This window comes from Coenobita brevimanus, chromosome 107 (genome assembly GCF_032717465.1).
Source record: "Coenobita brevimanus isolate Jiangsu-jjx chromosome 107, ASM3271746v2, whole genome shotgun sequence".
Taxonomy (NCBI): Eukaryota; Metazoa; Arthropoda; class Malacostraca; order Decapoda; family Coenobitidae; genus Coenobita; species Coenobita brevimanus.
In genome coordinates this window covers 10306196-10320999 of record NC_137060.1, presented here as the reverse complement: position 1 = coordinate 10320999, position 14804 = coordinate 10306196, and positions in this window count along the sequence as shown.

Here is a 14804-nt window from a genome sequence, read left to right as displayed (position 1 = left end):
CCAGCGAACAAGAGGACACACTCAGGTAACACCTTGCACCACACTGCATTCAGGATCCTCCACTTGACCTCTTTCCACACCACAGTAATACTATCAATGGCATTCTTCCAGTGGTAAATTAGGAGAGGGATTTTTTTTAGGTCACCCTCAGCATCTGACCTGAAATGCATCAGGCAGTCCTCTGCCATCAAATGGTCTGCACTCACTGTCTCCCCATGCACTGTGATACTGCTGAGGTCAGCACCAGCCTTGAATCGATGAAACCAGCCATTGTTGGTTTTGAAATCCTCCTTATCCCCTAAGGCACTATGTTCGATACTCGTTGGTTTCTGGACTAGGTACGTGCAGTCCTATGTCTGACAATTGAAGGGATACAAAAAAACTGGAGAGCCGTAACCTCACCACTTTTATGACGTAAATGGTACCAAGGCGATGAAAACTAAGAGACCAGGTGGTAGGAGGTATCGGGGAGGGGACCCCTCCCCATGCCATCTCTCCACCTCCCTTTGCCCCATTGGATCCTGCCTCTGTGTCCCCTCCCACCCAAACTACTACCCATACCACCTCTAGACTATACTGGGTGAGTGTGTCAGCCACACTCACTCCTGCCTGAGACATCCCACACCCCCTCCTCCTCCCTATCCCCTCTTTGTCCATTAGGTGCGGTAAAGTCATTATTAATACTGACGATCGTAGATAAGCTGAATATACTGTACTGTATATCATATACAGATAGAAATATAGATAGATAGATAGATTGATTCATAGGTAGACAGATAATTATATATATATATATATATATATATATATATATATATATATAAGTAATCCCTCCAATATCCGACGTAATAGAGCCAAAGGCATGTCCGGATAGTGATCCTGTCCAGATATTGGGGCCCAGCCTCCGGACTTGTACTTATGGACCCTAACTCAGAAAAACACCTATACAACTCCCTCTGGACATGCATTGCACCCACTTAACCCGCCCCGTCCCGACCACTTTTTCACCACTGGTACCCCCCAATCCCGACCATTTTTGGACCCAAATTTTTTTTGCTAAAACTTTCACTTTTGGTCAGAAACAATGGTCAATCACCAAGAAAGTGTTCACCGGGGTCCATAAGTGGCCTAAACAGGTAAACCTTCGTTACACCTGGTACCGTGTTCTGTGTAGGTGGTCTGAGGCTCTCACGTTTTCTATGGTATTATAAGTCTGGGAAACCAATGAAAGTAAGTAGATATGTATTTATTACAAACATAAAAACATGTGATACAAGAGTAAATTGGATTTTATACAAAAATAGAGGTGAAATAAGCATTGTACCATCGGGCGAACCGAGCGAAATCGGCCAAACTGTTCACGATGATTCGCTAACATTGCTGAATCATGATACATATCATTTTTTCTACTTACATAATACATCTCCAATAACATTATACCATTTTACATTTTATTGAACTGTTTTTACGTATTCACAGGCCTTTCGATAACATTTAGCGTAATGTTAGCGCTTATTTACGTAGTGAGTGAACTCGCTGTGACTGTTGTTTCAACTCGCATTGTGTTTTTTCAACTTACGTAATACTTTCCTAATAACATTATACACTTTTCCACTTTAGAGAACTGTTTTGAGATAGTTTCAGGCCTTACGATAATATTTAGCGTAATAATAGCGCATAACAACACAGAGAGTGAAGTCGCTATGACTATTATTTCAACTTACAACCTATTTTTGTACTTATATAATACTTCTCCACTAACATTACACATGTTTCCACTTGATATAATTGCTATCACATAATTGGAGACCTTACTATTCTACTGAGTGTTATATTATCGCATATTTACACAGTGAGTGTTATCGCGATATCATTTGTTTCAGCTTACACTATTATTCAACTTATAAATTACTTTCCTACTAACATTACACCCTTTTCCACTTTATATCATTGCTATCACATACTTACAGACCAGAATGTTCTACTGAGCGTAATATTTTCGCAGATTTACACAGTGGGTGTACTCGTGACATCAATTGTTACAACTTACACTATTTTTCAACTTATACGTTACCTTCCTGCTAACATTACACCCATTTCCACTTTATATTCTTGCTATCACATATTTACTGACCAGAGTGTTATACTGAGTGTCATATTTTTGCAGATTTACACAGTGGGTGTAGTTTTGATATCACTTCTTTCAACTTACACTATTTCTCAACTTATACATTACTTTCCTGCTAACATTACACCTGTTTCAACTTTATATAAGACTTAGCACATACTGACTGGCCTTACCATTATACTGAGCATCATATCACCATCCCACACAGTTTCAGTAGTGTAGGAAGTTATGGTACTCTTTGAAACAGGGCTGAAGGCACAATGCAACATTGCACTCTGCACACTCGTACCTTGTGTCTTTTCTCTGAGTGGCTGGTCTGACTGTCGAGTGCTTGCATACATGGCAGCGGCGCTGGGGTTTACGAAGGTTTGGTTGGGAAGGGATTGTGCTAGGGTAGTGGCGTCCTGCGAGGCGTAGGGGAGTCTGGGCAGCCATGGAGGTGTGTGTGCAGTGTGTGGGCCTGTCCTGGGCATACCTGGCGATTATTTCACGTGACAGCTCCCTCACAAACCCCTCAAGGTCTCTGATATTCCTGTTGTCATGGCGTGCAGGTAGTGTGCGTTGAGGACCGTGATGTCGAGCAAGTGGAAAAAGAGCTTTTTGTACCACTTCATCATGGTCCTGGCAGTGTCCACACTGGAAATCATCGAGTCTGACTGATCCACTAGCCTCATGTTCAGATTATAGTCAAGTACAGACTCAGGTTTCCAGACGTTGCGCCTCCTCTCGCTACGGTGATCAACGGAGTCTGTGCGGTGCATCAGGGGGCTAGGTACAGTCGATAGGAGGCAAACTTCCCTGTTGTGGTTCCACAGGGTGGCAAGGATGTTATTTGCCTGGAAGAAAACCACCTCGTTCTTGTCAAGTTTCCTCCCTATCTTGACCATATGGCAACGATTTCTCTTTACTGTACCACAGACTCCGGTGTCGTGTTGGTGGAGGAACTGAGCGAGAAGAGGGCTAGTGTACCAGTTGTCCAGGTACAACACATGACCACGATGAAGGTACTCCTCTATCGTTGTCTTCACCACGGACCCTGAGAGTCCAATACTACGATCTTCTGTTATATCTGTCTGTGAGCCCGTGTACAAGACTATGTCTTGCACATAACCAGTCTTACAGTCACACATAACAAAGATCTTGAACCCGAAACGGTGTCTCTTGCTGGGTAGGTACTGGTGAAAGGAAATATTGCCTCTCCACAACACAAGACTCTCGTCTATGACGAGGTCTCTGTAAGGATAAAATGAGGAGCGGTACATTTCCCGTAAATGATCAAATACAAGCCTAATTCTCCTCATTTTATCAGTGTTATAAGCATTAGCTGAATCTTCTGCATCAAAAAAGTGGAGGCGGCCGAGAATCTGCTGAAATCTATTACGACTCATCAACTTTCCAAAGAAAGGTGTGATGGTCATTGGGTCAGTGGTCCAGTATGCCGGTATTTGATTTTTTCTGACAACACCCATCAAGAGAACCAGGGCAAAAAATATGAACATCTCAGAAATTGTCACAGGATAGTCATATTGCTGGGAATGCCTGCTAGTTGTACCCAGACGTTCAGTTTCACGGCGCTGTGTTCGTGAAAATAGGTTTGTCTGCTCCACTATGCGCCCCACAAACGCCTCCCCAAAGAACAGGTGGAAGAAATCCACCCTAGTGGAACCAGCATGCACACCTGGAGCCGTGCAACCAGACCGCCACTCCTCAGTGAAAGGGTGAATGATGGAAGTAAAATTACTCCCATCTTCCCAGTTCCACGAAACACTACCGTCTCCAGCCTCGTCCCCATCGTCGCCTTCGTCAGGGTCGGGAGGTGAGGATGGTGGGGGAGGTTGGGGAGGTGGAGAGCGGCGCCCTTCATCACTCGCACTTCTCTTCCCTCTCCCTTTTCCTTTACCCTTTCCTTCCTTTCCCCACATCCTGGGGCTGTGGGGAAGAAGTTTGGGAATATTGTGGGGCGAAAGATGTGCTGAGGAGTGGCTCCACCTCCTCTCCCCTATGCCTACGTGCACCCGTGCTCGTACTGCCTCCCTCACACCACTTTCCCTTTCACCCCGCACTCCCACCACACCACTTTCCCTTTCACCCCGCGCTCCCGCCACACCACTTTCCCTTTCACCCTGTGCTCCCGCCACACCACTTTCCCTTTCACCCCACACTCCCACCACACCACTTTCGCCTTCCCCAGACAAAACACTAGGACCATACCTTATTTGCCTTCTCGCCCCACCTTCTGATCCTCGGGGTGAGATTTTTTTCCTTCCCCAACCACGAGGCAACATCACGTCCTAAGCCGCCGTCCTCGTCCTCATCAGAATCTCTCTCTAGGGGATGGAGAGAGGTCCATGCAGGTGTTTTGGGTGCAGGCTGGCCTTCCCTTGCCTTACGATACATGACATACCGCTTTTTCCGGGGCGAAGGGACCTCCTCATCGCTGCTTGTTATTTCCTCCTCAGGCTGCAAGTAATCTCGATCCACCACATCGTCATCAAGTGGAGAATCACTGTCTCCAGTGAAGGCATCCAGGGCGGATTGTATCTCGTCGTCTGAGAGACCGTTACGCGCCATGTCTGACCTGGGTCACTGCTTACAGGTGAGTGACCGAGACAAGGGCGCGTGCAGGTCACGCGGGGTCTGGGACGCTGCCCGCCTGGTGGCAGGTAGGGGAGGCTTGGGTAGGTGGGCGAATCAAAAATCTTGCGCGAATTTTGAAAATTGTGGAAATTATGGACCTTGCAATTGCAGCGCGTTAAAGTATGTCGACGGGATTGGCAGTGACAAAACGTGAGGACGTGGAAGAACGTCGACGAGACGCCGCGGGTTAAGACCCAAATCACACCAATAAGGGACATAAAAGACTGAAATAAATGCAAAAGAACCATAAAATGAGGTTTTAGAGGTGAGTTTATACAATATTAATCTTTCTGGGTACTTACAAGTCTCTGGCTCCTGGACTAGCTTGAACTGTCAGTTTGCAGTCCACAGTTAATCCTTTGCACTCTAAATTCTAATTTCTTAACACTGCACAACACTGTAAATTCCCGTGTGTTCTAGTGGAGAGGTATTGCAGTTTATTCACTGTTTATTCACAAAAAACAAGCACATGTGGCTTGCACTGCTATAAGTATCAGCTCTCGATCGGAGTTTGGCTGTGACTGTTGATGATGGCGGGGTAAGAGTTGCCAGATCGCAATGGCCACATTACCAATCTCCTCAACTTTCATTACCAAATTTAACTTTTCATTACCAAATTCGTAAAGCTAGTATTTATTCTTCACTAATTATATATACATGTGGAAATACATGTAATCACTCTCCTTATAATGAACATCATGTTGATTATTTTCATGCTATGTAGGGTAGCAGATTAATCAGAGAGAGCAAACAATCCACCATCTCCATCCTGTGTATCCTCATACATGTGAAAAATCCATTTGGTAATGTATTATTCTGATTCATTACCAAACGAATTTTTCATTACCAAATTGGGCCACACTTGGTAATGAAAAATACCAAATGGCAACCTGACAGGGGAAGGGGGAGGAGGAGGAAGGAAGGGGTGAAGGGACCAAGGTGTAACAGCTGTTCGGCGCCACGCGGCAATTTCAAATTACGGGAGGGAAAAAAGTCAGATTTTTTTTTTAATTTTTTGCGGTTTTTGGCACATTTTGGGAATACTGGATCCCAGGACGATTATGTCCAGTTAGTGGGGATGTTCGGATATTGGGCGTTCGGATATTAGAGGGATTACTTATATATATATATATATATATATATATATATATATATATATATATATATATATACATATATATTTATCTATATATATAAATAATGTATACATATATATATATATATATATATATATATATATATATATATATATATCTATACATCTATATATATATATATAAATAAATAAATAAATATATATATATAAACATATATATATACATATATATATATATATATACTGTATTTATATATATACTGTCTATATATACATACATATATATATATATATATATTGTATATATATATACATATATATATATATATATATATATATATATATATATATATATATATATATATATACAGTAAACCCTCATTATATGATGGGGTTCCATTCCTGAAAACCCCTTCGTAAAGCAATCCATCGTATAGCAATCCCATTATAACATGGAGTCAATGGGGATACGTTCCCAGACGTGCCTAAACTCTCACATACACACACCTTAGCACTCACATACATGAAATATCCTTATGTTTAAACATTTAAAGTAACACATTAATAGTGAATAAAGAGAAAAAAGCATGAAAACTACAGTATACAGTAGATCTTACTTTTACTGAAGCAAGCAACGATTGTTTATGTGGATCCTAGACAATTCGTCGTCATAATATGGATGTTCCCCGTCAGGGCAATTCCCCGTCATTCTTTAAACATACTTATTACTGATTAACTGATACTTTAATAACTAATTCTCAGGGGGATCTATCAAATTTTATTTTCATTCAATAGCATTGGCTTTGTATATCGTTTGTAAGTGGCACTTTTAGACAATATTTAACTTATTTCTACTTTGCTGTAGTTGACTTTGAATTATGTTCTAGCACCACCCACAGCTGTTTTCATTAATTTCCACTGGTACTACAACATCCTGGGTATATTTTAAAACAACTTTGAAGAGGTACAAGTACAGTACTAAAAAAGTAGTGTACTTCCTAAATAAACTGATATGAAAATAAACGATGGGGAATCATCCTGACGACGAAAAGTCCCGATGGCGAATTGTCTTGTTATTGTTGTGATGGCGAATTGACTTGATGGCAAAATATCCCGAAACATTTACACAGACGTAACATGAAGATTATTTGTATAATTCCAAAGTATGTCGATCGTTCACTTACGGTAATTAGGCATTTATATAAATGCCAATGTCTCGTATGTAGCCATATGCAAAGATGAAGGATCGATCATAAATCAGCTGATTGACGTTTCAATATATTATTATTTTTCATTTAATGCCCATGATTTGATGCCATATTTTACATTTACTATATAAACAACAAACCACCATCACTTTTTTACCCCCTGGAGGTAGGGGGGTTTCAAGAATACTCCTCCAGTATCCCTGCTTGTCGTACAAGGCGCCTAAAAGGGTTGGTGGTGGGTTAGTGCCCCACCCTGTAAAAAGAACCAACTAAAAAAGCGAATAAAGCGCCTCGGACCCGGACGGACCATACGTTGACGACTAAGGAACAGACAAAGGACATTCTTAGGGTGGGAACATGGAATGTGAGAGGAGTGAATGATGAAGTGAAAGAGAGAGAGATTGTTCAGGTGCTTGAGGATGCAAAAGTGGATATATGTGGATTGACTGAAACTAAATGTACAGGTGAAAGGGTGAGAGAATGGGAATATGGTGTAGGTATATGTGCAGGAGTCAGTGAGAATGAGAGGGCAAGAGAGGGAGTATGTCTGATGATAAGCAAGAAGTGGAAGGAGAATATAAGAGAGTATGGAACAGTGGGTGCAAAGATTGTATGGGTGAGGATGAAAGTAGGTATACAAGCATGGGCGACTGTATGTGTGTATGCTCCAACAGAGGATCGAGTGGCAAGAGTGAAAGATGAGTTTTGGGCGAGAGTAGAAGCATGTATGGACAAGTTTGAGAGGAGCGAGAGAGTGCTGTTGATTGGAGACATGAATGGCAAAGTTGGGAATGTACGAGTGGATGGAGTGGTTGGTCAGTGGGGTGTGCCAGCTGAAGTAGATGGGAATGGTAGTGCTTTGATGGACATCTGTGCTGGTAAGGGGTTGGCAATAGCCAACACCTACTTTCGTCATAAGATGATCCACCGATATACATGGAGAGTAATGAGGATGATGGATGATGAACTTGTTGAACGAAAGGCAGTGATAGACTACGTGTGTGTGGATGAGCGAATGAGATGACAAGTGTTGGATGCAAGAGTGTGGAGAGGGTGGGGGAATGGAGTCTCGGACCATCACTTAGTGATGGCCAAGGTAAAGCTGCAGAGAAAATGGTTGTGGAGATGAAGGGGAAGACAGGAGGAAACATCTCATGTGAGAAGATTGGAGAAATTGAAAGATAGTGAGAAAATGACAGAGTATAAGAGCATAGTGGAAGAAAGATTGGGAAGGTATGAGCTAAAGCAGATGGAAGGGGTGGAAGACGTATGTAAGATATTCACGGAAGAGATAGGCGCAGCATGTGAGGCGGTTTGTGGAGTGAGGAGGATGCAAGGGTGTGCAAGGGACAGCATGGTGGAATGATGAGATGAAACGAGCTGTGGAACAAAAAAAGAAGGGATATGGTGAATGGCTAGCGAGTAGGGGAAGGGGAGAAGATGAGAGAGAGAAGAGAGAGCTATATGTGAGCAGGAGAAGGGAGGTTAAGAGACTGCTGAAGGAGTGTAAGAAGAAAGTGAATGAAGAGTTTGGGAGGAATCTGAGTGTGAAATGGAGGGAAGTAAGAAATTGTTTTGGAAGGAGGTAAAGAGAGTAACGCAGTGTGAAAGGGGAAATAGTAGGGGAGTGAAAGATAGGAATTATAGATTGTTGGTGGAGAAGAGAAAGAAATTGAAGAGATGGAAGGAGCACTTTGAGGATTTGTTGAATGTAAAGAGTGAGACCAGTGTGAGTATTAGTGGTTGGGGAATGGCTGGGAGAGGAAGAGATGAGAGGAGGGAGGAAGAGATCAGTAGGGCGGAAGTAGTGGAAGCGATGAAGAAGATTAAGTTGGGAAAGGCCCCAGGAATTGATGAAGTGTGTGGTGAAATGCTTAGGTATGGGGGTGAGATTGTTGTGGAGTGGATATGGAAGTTGTGTAGATTAGCTTGGGAAGAGGGAAGGGTTCCAGAGGACTGGAAATCAGGTATAATTGTTCCTTTATACAAGGGAAAAAGGGAGAGAGAAGTATGTGGTAACCATAGGGGTATTTGCCTTCTTAGTGTGACTGGTAAAATATATGGTAGAATACTCATTGATAGGGTTAGGCATATGACAGAGGAGCTAGTTGGAGAAGAACAAGGGGGATTTAGGAAGGGAAAAGGGTGTGTAGATCAGATGTTTGTTCTACGATGTTTAGTGGAGAAGTATCTAAAGGGAAGGAAAGTGTATGCTGCCTTCATGGACTTGGAGAAAGCTTATGACAGAATAGATAGGCAAGGTATGTGGAAGGTATTAAGAATATATGGAGTGGAGGGGAAATTGCTGAGTGCTGTGAAGAGTATGTATGAGTGAGCTAGGGCTATAGTGCGAGTGGATGGTGAGCTGAGTGAGTTCTTTGATCTCAGTGTGGGACTGAAACAGGGTTGTGTGATGTCTCCATGGCTGTTTAATATATACATGGATGGGGTTGTAAAGGAGGTGCAAGGTAGGGCAGTGGATGTGGGGGTGGCTCTAATGAATGAGGGTGAGATTTGGAAGATTCCGGTGCTGCTGTTTGCTGATGATACAGTATTGTTGAGTGAAGATGAATGAGAGTTGCAAGGTTTGCTGAATGAATTTGGGACAGTGTGTATGAGGAGGAAGCTGAAAGTTAATGTAAACAAAAGTAAAGTTATGGTGTTTGAGAAGAATGAAGTCACAGAGTGTACAGTGAGGTTGGAGGGTGAGGATATGGAAAATGTGTGTGCATTCAAGTACAGTACTTGGGTAGTGTGATGAGTAAGGATGGAACTTTGGGGGATGAAGTGGGTGAAAGGGTACAGCAGGGAAGGAAGGTTGTTGGATCACTGAAAGCAGTGATGAGAAATAGGGAGGTGAGTATGGATGTTAAGAAGTCACTGCATGATAGTATTGTGATCCCTAGCCTGATGTACGGAAGTGAGGCGTGGACCTTGCAAGAGGGGAACAAGTCAAGAATAAGAGCAGTGGAAATAAGTTACCTGAGAGAAGCATGTGGAGTGACATGGAGGGACAGGTTGATGAATGAAGAAGTGAAGGAATGTTGTGGGGTGGATGTGGATGTGGTTGAGAAGATTAGGAGAAATACACTGAGGTGGTTTGGACATGTGGAGAGAATGGAGAGTGAAAGACTGACTATGAGGGTGTATGTAGGTGAGGTGGAGGGAGGGAGAGGGAGGGTAGACTGAGGATGAGGTGGAGGGATGGAGTTGAGAGGTACAATATATGAGGGAGGGGGGGTGAGTTGGGGGGAGGGTAGTCAAATGGTGGGTGACAGAGCGACTTGAAGGCGTTTTGTCTGCGGCCACCCTTTGCGGGATTAGGGGGTCGGGCTATAGATAGATAGATTGATAGTTTCATGCTCATTCCTTCAACTTGTTTCATCCCTAGGCACATAATTCATACTGATTTTTGTGGTTATTTGGCGAAAAGCATGCATTTTCCAAAATTTTCTTGTTTTCATTCTTACCATGGGGGGGCGACTATTTTTCTACCTTTGATGGTTTACGGCGCAGTAACCATTAGACTTCCCCCCCCCCCACTGCGTCCTTATTTGCTGATAACGGCTATGGCGTTGCCCCTAGGTAGAGGACTTTGGTTTTTGAAGTGTGTAGCACTTTATGACTGGATGCCCTTCCTGATATCTACCAACGGCCCTTGAGTGGACTCGAACCTCCGACCTTTCACTCAGAGCACTCTAACCCACTAGGCCACGGCTGCAGCAACCATTTGACATATGAGAGTGAAATATACATTTTGCGGTGTGCTCTTGAAATCTATAAGACCAAAATTTACCTTGATGAAAGCTGAAAAATCGGATCCTTTTCGTGGTTTCAGGGGTAGGCAGGGTCGACAATTAGCAGTCTTTAGGGGTTAACCTCCACCCCCCTCCTCCCCTTCAGGTCCTTCCAGAAGGACAGAGCCTTACCACAGATGAAGCCCTTACATAAGAACATTCTGGCACAATTCAGCTCATTCACACACAGTGCAAGTGATCACTCCATCCCTTCCGTTATCAGTTCCCTAGTTCAAGTAAGGCATTTGGCGGTCGGGGAGGACACCTGTTCCCCAGCTGTGAGGGCTGTTGAAAACGTCTTGATTACAGTCAATGTAGCTGACTAGGCAGCTTAAGAGCATCAGTGATCTTACTTGCTCCTCCTGCCCTAAGGTGCTTTACAACTTCCAACTTAACTTCGAGGGGAAAGGCTTTGCCCTACCCTCTTAGTTTCCTTCAGCATCTTCATTAGCACTATGCTTTCCACTGGGTCCTTCATTAGCACCATGCTTCCCACTGGAACCTTCACTGGCAACATACAGTACTTCCACTGTCACTCACTATCGAGACTGGGTGTGGTGGCGGCGATGGTAAGGGGCAGCGGGGAACTCACAGCCCAGCTACTGATGGGGCTGAGTTCCGCCAGGGGCCTCCGTATCCAGGGGCCACGGAATCACTCGTAGGGGCGTCCTCTCTCGTCAGGGGCTATGTGCGGTGAAGGGCCCTGCACTGTCGGGGCTTGGAACTGGAGTTTGGCCCTCAGGACTGGAGCTGAAGAGCTGACTGAAGCGCTCGCTCAGGCGCCTGACAAAGGACAAGGGTCTCCAGCGTCAAGGTGTGGAGATGTCCCACCTGGGGGTCCTAGGGGCGGTCTTGAGGTCCTGTGGGCTGCGGTCTTCGGTGGTCGGGGATGCCGGCAGGAACTGGCTGCGGCATCAGCCTCCGCCGGGGTCCGTCAGGTGGGGCACCTCAGGGACTGTCTGCATGGAGAAGAGCCTGGTAGGAGCCACGGCGCCTCTCCAGCAGTCCTCAGGGCTGGGACCTCTCTCCTGAAGGTCGTCTCGTTGTGGGGGTGTAGCAGCATCTGACGGAGGAGCGGCTACTGGCCATCTCCTGCCGTAGGGCCCAGCTACTGGCCGTGTCCTTCTAGGGGTGTGGCTACCGGCTCTCGCAAGGGCCTGGCTACTGGCCGTGGCTGTGGCCCGTGTGGGGGAGCGGCTACAGGCTGTCTACTGGGCACCTTCCGAGTGGCTACCGGCCGTCTCCTGACAAAGGCGGAAGTGGCTACAGGACGTCCCTTGACTGCCTCCGGAGCGACTACTGGCCATCTCCTGAAGGAGATGTGACCGGCTACAAGCCGTCTCAAGGGCACCTTCTGAGAGGCTACCGGCCATCTCCTGACGAGGTGGGAGCGGCTACCGTCTGTCTCCTGTTTGCCTCCGGAGTAGCTACCAGCCATCTCCTGAAGGAGGTTTGAGTGGCTACAGGCCGTCTCTTGGGCACCTTCTGAGTGGCTACCAGCCGTCTCACAAAGGGCGCAGCTACAGGCCGTTGCAGGGCTGCTGCTATGAGCTATAGTAGTAGCTCCACCCTGATCCAGTTGGAGGTCAGCTTGCCCAAAAGATAGTCTTTTTCCTGCTAAGGTGGCGGCGGGCGAGTTCCGGGTCATAGGGGCATGTGGCCCGGGTGGACTTATGTCCCTGTCGTCCGGAGTCGGGTCGTGTTCTATTTGCCCCTCCATAGGCTCCTCCTGGGGGTGTTGAGATGCCCTCAGGAATGATGTTCGGGATTATAGATACAATTAGATAAGAACTTTTAAGAGTTCCCACACACTCTCATACCCTCTCCCTTTGTAATACCCTCCATTATACCACTTCTTTCTTTCTCACTCACTCACATTTTTCTTTCTTATAACCTATCACATGCCGTACATCATCCCCCCCTCCCTCTCTCTTTCTCTCTCTCTCCCGTGTCGCCTCGCGCTTCACACTTTTTCAGTCACATTTATTACCACATAATTATCTTTCACTCCCTTACTTCAAAAATTCACTGCCGCAGAGTTTCCAACATGCTCTCATATTCCACTTACTCTTTCTTGTACACTCACACTTTTTAAATCAGTAACTTCCGTTAGCAACCTTTCGCTCTTAAATTCCTTAATCTTTATACCTGCCGATTACAGACGGCACGAATACAATACGGGACGTCCTCTGGGCATGAGGAAAAACAAAGGATACAGTTAGGAAGCTTAAAATATCGTCTGGAGACATGAATAAGATACGTTCTCGATCTAGGATGTAGCAAGGCGAGAAGGAAGATATGACCAGAGGAAACACTTCAAATCGTCAGGAGAGCAAAAAAGAAAGAATAATAAAATAAAATAAAAATAACAAAGGTCCTGAGGCTGTGATGAAGCAAGGCTCTGAGAGGAAGGCAGGCTGGAGAATGTGAGAAGGCTTACGTGAGGCGAGCGCTGGGGAGGGAGGGAGACAGGAGGGAAGGGGAGCTGATTTCACTTTTACAAAACTTCTCTGATTAAGTTGTACACATGATCTCTTATTTATACTTTTGCTTTCACTCATTTAGCTACCAATATTTTAAAATCAAATTAGAATGATAAACACACACACACACACACACACACACACACACACACACACACACACACAGACGCGCACGCACGCACGCACGCACGCGCGCGCACACGCGCGCACACACACACACACACACACATTTGCAAACTGTCCCTAGATTAAGCTGTCTACACATTTTTTATTTCTACTCTGGTTTTCGCTTATGCAGGTACCAAACACTTAAAAATCTAATTAAAGTGGTTATTAACCAGATAAAATACGAATAAGAAAGAGATCGATAAAAGCTACGTGTTAAGGAGATTAGTTTATCGTTGAAAATTGATTATGATGTATTACTGCGACCCTTGAAGAGACAGGAGGGGGTTCCATGTTTATAAACTTTCATGAGTTAAACCTAATTTGGTGATGTGTTTTACTAGTTTTTTCTTGCCATTACGAGGTGATTTTGTGCGGCTTTGGAGAGCATCCTATACGTCTCTCGTTTTAACATGGTCCAGGATTTCAGACTTTCCTAGCTTGTTCCACGAAACCATGTGGGAGAAAATACATTGCCATGGATCTACATCCTACCCATATCACTTCTTCGTGACTACCATCATATCTTAGTGTTAATCTATTGCCACAACTAAGCATTCGAGAAGGGATGACAAGTTTTAGGCCAGGTCAGAGCATATTAGTGATGGGTTTAGTGGTTAAATTAAATCTACTCCCTCCCTACTTCATTCTAAAAATATCTCCTGGGCTCCATACAATCACCAGTAGACAACATGCACAAACGGCAAAGACATCCCAAGTCAAAGAGCCTAAGCTGTCAGTAAGTCTTCTTGTTAAGACTTTTGCCATCCTTCAAATAACTATCACACATTTCACAACCAAAGCAGAATGAATATGAAAGAAAAGCATTCGGGAGCCGAATGCTAATCACCGGCCAGAAAATGCTGTTGGCCAAGTCAAATATTTAGACCGTATCTTGATACCCTGAAGGTTCCATGTTGATAGCTCAAGCGGTTCATGAAATATAATGATGCTAAAGGCGGGCGATAAAAACTAGTTGACCTATGGCAGCCATTTTGGTGACCTTGACCTTGACCTCTGGTGCCCATTTTCGAACTCGTACAAGATTTTGGCCATATCTTGATACACTGACGGCTTCATGTTGATAGCTCAAGCTGTTCATAATATACAGGGAACAGGTACACACACACACACACACACACACACACACACACACACACACACACACACACACACACACACACAGGCGGGCAAAAACATTATAGCTCCTTCTTCTAAAGGCGGGCGAAAATTAAAGTTGAAAACACACCCACACCCACCCACCCAACCACACACACACACACACACACA